The sequence below is a fragment of the Microtus ochrogaster genome (assembly GCF_000317375.1).
Source record: "Microtus ochrogaster isolate Prairie Vole_2 chromosome 14 unlocalized genomic scaffold, MicOch1.0 chr14_random_1, whole genome shotgun sequence".
NCBI classification, from domain to species: domain Eukaryota; kingdom Metazoa; phylum Chordata; class Mammalia; order Rodentia; family Cricetidae; genus Microtus; species Microtus ochrogaster.
This window is the reverse complement of record NW_004949096.1, coordinates 18,101,058-18,105,594: the sequence shown is the minus strand read 5'-3', so window position 1 is coordinate 18,105,594 and position 4,537 is coordinate 18,101,058. Positions and strand designations below refer to the sequence as shown.

At 55.4% G+C, this 4,537-nt stretch overlaps 1 protein-coding gene across 3 annotated transcripts in view; it reads left to right on the top strand.

Moving 5' to 3' along the window:
- Positions 1-3,561: 3,561 nt before the first annotated feature.
- Positions 3,562-4,537, top strand: part of Chst1 (carbohydrate sulfotransferase 1) — a 14,658-nt gene continuing 13,682 nt past the window's right edge. For all 3 annotated transcript variants that reach the window (XM_005364129.2, XM_013352751.1, XM_005364128.2), the window contains exon 1: positions 3,562-4,024. The gene's annotated coding sequence lies outside the window, so the exon portion shown is untranslated. The remainder of the gene's footprint in view (positions 4,025-4,537) is intronic.

Sequence of the window (4,537 nt, the reverse complement as noted above, 5' to 3'; positions counted from 1 at the left end):
TCTTCTGCCCGCCTGCCATGTGTCTCCCTGCCTGGAACCAGCCATTGCTCGGGGACCAGCAGCCGTCTCTGCCTGGGGCCCACTGCCTGCTGCCACATGGTCCGCCACCACTGCTCTGGGACCAGCAGCCATCTCTGCCTGGGACTGGCTGCTCCCAGAGCCCACTGCCTGCCACCACATGGCCCGCTACCACCATTTGGGACCTACAGCATTTCTGCTGCCTATTGCCACGGGGATCTTGCAGCATTTTTTTTTAAAAAAAGACTAACACGAGCCATTGGCCACTTTTGAACCCCCAGATTGTACATCAGGGCTCTCACTGAGAGGCCTTTTTCAGAAGAAGTGGGGTAGCCCTACCTGCTGGGCCTACCTGCCCTGCCTGGGGTGTTCTGGTTGGAACTTTCTCTACAGGCGTGGAAGCTCTTGGAGTCCAGGGGCAGCTGGGAGTTGGTGCAAGCTTGTCGTCTTGTCAGCGTCCCAGGGAGACACAGGGCACGGAGGAGTCTGCTGCACATCTTAAATCAAAGCCTGGGCCATCAATCTCCCGTTACAGACTGAAATAACAAGGTGGGTGGCACAGACTGCCACCACATGGACACTTGAAAGAGATTAAAATGCCAGGATCCCAAGCCCCAAATCCCTTAACAAATTTCCAATTGCCTCTGAGACCCAAATGCTGGGGCATAAGAGGAAATGACTTACTTTGAATTCAAGGAAGCACCAATGTCTGTGAGCTGCTGAAAGTTCCACCCTCAGCCCACCTGGCCTCCTGTTCCTTCCACCGATACTTTCCTTAAGCCAGGCTGGCCCAGTGTGGTCCCCAGTGGGAGACCCTGACTTGGCTACTTACTGTGTGTCCAACTGGTTCTGGAACCTGGGCAAGTCACATGACTCCTTCAGCTTCCAGTTTGTTCATCTGTGAAGTGGGAATGGAGATTCCTATCAATCACAGGCTGCTTTTGAGGATGCATTGCTAACAGCGTCCTTACCTGCTGTCAGAGGCAGGTTGCCTGCTGTTTTTTTCTTTGTCTTGTATGCCCTGTCCATCCCACAAAGTCTAGTTCCTGGAGTTTCCTCCTCCTCCAGGAAGCCCTTCCTGAATTAGCCTCCAAGTCTTTATCTTCTACTGACTTTCTAAGCCACTTTTTTTTTTTAAATCACATTTTCGCTGGACAGTGGTGGCGCACTTGGGAGGCAGAGGTAGGCAAATCTCTGTGAGTTCCAGGCCAGCCTGGTCTACAAGAGCTAGTTTCAGGATAGCCTCCAAAGCTACAGAGAAACCCTGTCTCGAAAAATAAAATCACATTTTCAGTGGCCATTCTTTCTAAAGTTTTTTTTTTAATAAAACATTTGTTTTAAAGTATGTGTATGTATCTTGCACATGAGTGTAGATGTGCAATGGAGGCCAGAAGAAGGCATCAGATTCCCTGGAGCTGGAGCCACAGGCAGTTGCGAACTGCCTGACCCGGGTGCTGAGGACTGAAGGGTCCTCTGCAAGAACAGTACGCTTTCTTAATGGCTGAGTGACGTCCCCAGCCCCCAGTGACTATTTGCTGTTTCCCTGAGCACGAAGCCTTTGCTTCTGTTTCTCCACACCCCTTTCTCAATAACGCATTCTGCAGCTCCTTGCACACTGAATGCACCTAAGAAACATTTATTTTCTTTCTCTGGGGAGATTCTGGGCTACTGGAAGCAGAATCCTGGGGCTCATGATTCTGTTTTTAGGGTTTGAATATATTTTCCCCAATTCTACTCCATCTTTACACTCAACCACACCCTCCTCTCCACCTGAAATACGGTTGCTGGGATCTGAGAATGGGAGATAGAGGCGGCTCTAAGCCCTGGCTATTTCTGTCTAGATGAAACAGGCAGGGATTAACCTCTGTGGAATAGAAGGTTCTGGTTCATCCAGGGTGTTGGAAGCCAGGATTTCTATGAAGAAACAGGTCTGAAGCCTGGAGTGCTCCTAAAGCTCAGCTCCCTCCCCTTGGGCATTTCAGAACTCACTGGTGTGGTGAGTAGGTGACTGAGCCCATGTGGCCACCTTGATGTTGGGTCTGAGCCCTGGCCGCAGTGGAGTGAGCCCAACAGTGCTCCTGGGCACAGCTGTCGCTGGCACTGCCCCTTCAGGGCATGGCATTGGAAGGGTGATGCTAGCTGCTTTCTCTAAGGAGGTTGTGGGGAACAGGAATTTATAATTAGGAACTGGCAACTGTAACCAAGACCAATGGTCATTTGGCTTACTGAGACCCTTGGGGCAAGGGCCTTCATGTCATCCGGTTCCATGTGGAGAATTTTCTGAAGATATGCTTGTTGGGGTCTCCCAGAGAATCCAAGATATTTTTATAAACAAATATCTATTTCACAACCAGTGACTAATGGGGTTAAGCACTGTGTGTTTTAGATCTATTTTACTATGTGGTGTTCACAGTAGCTCTAGGAGATAAAAATTGGTTTCTCCATTTTCCCCATGAGGAAACTGAGGCACGAGAGGCTGCATCATGCAGTCACACAGCAAACCCACAAAGGCCCCTGTGCCCTGCGAAGCTCCAGGTGCACAGCCTCCTTGTAAAACCCCTGTTCTCTGTAGTCATGTCAGGGGTGACAGATTAACAGACTGTGGAAATGAGAGATTCCAGGAGAAGTCAGCCATGGTGGAGACGGAAGTTCACAGCTCTGCCATTGCCTCAGGACAATCTCTTAGCCAGAGCCCTCCAAACTGCCCATCTTCAGCGGGGAAAGCAGGCCAAGGTGGAGCCTGGGCTGTGTATGTGGGGAAACTTTGGTGGTGCATGAGCAGAAGTGGATCTCCCTTCCTCTGCCATTTTACCTTGGTTTTCTTCAGGCCACGCTGAGAGTTCAGGGGTCTGTTTGTCTTGTCACCAGCTAGTGCTCGGTGCTTATGACAAGCAGGAGATGCTCAGTCGATATTTGTGTGGAGAATGAAGGACCACGGTGATGGCAGAGTTCTGTTACTGCCCTGGTTCCACAAGGACAGCTTGTGGTTTGATTCCACCAGGGAGGCCAGCCAGATGTAGCCTCGTAGGAAGGGACTGAGCAAGGTGGAAGGCTTCCTCCAGCAAAGGAACTCTAGTGTCCCACAAAATCTCCAGTTCCTCGGGAGCCCGGCTGGGAAGGGAAGATAGGCGCTGGGGTAAGTGAAAAATTTCTCTACTTGGGAGTGGCAGAAGCACCACCAAGGTGGGCAGGGGTATGTTGTGGAATATGGACTCCAATTTTGGGTTCTAGAGTCTGCTCTGATTGCACTGGCTGAAGAAAGGATAGTGATTGGGACACAGGGTCAGGATGTGGCTGTAGACAGATTTGGAGATACAGAGGTTTTGGCCGGAAAAATAGAGCCTCATGGGGGCGCGGGAGAGAGGGCAGGCCAAGAGGTGCGGGTGCTCCTCCGCTTGACAGCCTCAACTCGGGGTGGGCGTGGCTGCCCGGCCCGCCGGTGGGTTGGCCCTGGAGCCCTGCTAGAGGGGGTGTCCCAGCGCTGGAGGCCTTGGGGGCGGGAGGGCGCGCGCTGACGGGGTCGGGCGGAGAGGGGGCGGGCGGCGCTGGGGGTGGAGCCGGGACCGCAGCGCCTGCCGCCCGCTAGCTCCCGGTTGAAGCAGAGGCTGCCGCTTTAGGCTGGGGACGCGGGAGGGTGCTTTGCGAGACTCCGGCCTCCGGGTTGCTACTATCCTCCGGAGCCTGGGGCTGCAGTGCTTAGGGTCCGGGTCCCTGATTCTGCGCCCCTCTGGCCAGAGATCGCTTTCTTTCTCCTCCGGGGAGAAGACACTGTGCTGCACCAGTCACCCCAGGCTAGAGCCCCTCCGGGGCATGGAGAGGGGCCCGTGAGGGGACGCGCGGAGGCGGAGGAAGAGGCTCCGGAGGAGGGGGGCCGAGGAGCAGGGCGCGGGAGGAGGAGGAGGATGCCGCCGCCACCACCACCCGCGGGCTCTCAATGAGCCTGACTCTAGACAAGGATGGAGCCGGCGCTGGGCGCTGCAGGGGCTCCCAGCGTGCTCGCCACCAGGTATGGCCGGGTCCTGCGGTCCCCGGGGCAGGCGGGAGTGGACTGCGCCGCAGCAGCCGGGAGGGGCGCGGGCGCGGCGGGAGACGCCCCTAGCTCGGGGCCACTGTCTCTGGGCGGTGCGCGGAGGCGGTGGTGTGGGGCCGTAGAGTGATAGATGCTGGGAGAGCATGGCTGTACTGGTAGCCCCGGAGCGCAGCGATCGCCCCAGCCCCTCCTTGCCCCCATCTGGCGAGGGCAGCAAACTTGGACTAAGCCCGGGGCTTCCTTTCTCTTGCCGAACGCACTCGGGCGTCTGCTCCGGGTTCACCATCTCACAGCCCGACTCGGCGCTGCCAAGGCTGCCAGAAACCCTGAGGTTCGGGTGCCTCCTCTAACTTTCCAAACCAGGTTTACACCCTGAGGCTTCTTGCTTCTAGCCTCGGTCTTGCATTGCATCCGCTCTCACTAGGCTGTGATGGGATGGGCCTTTAGGAGACTAGACTAGGTCTGCCTGACGGTGCAGATCTAGCCCCC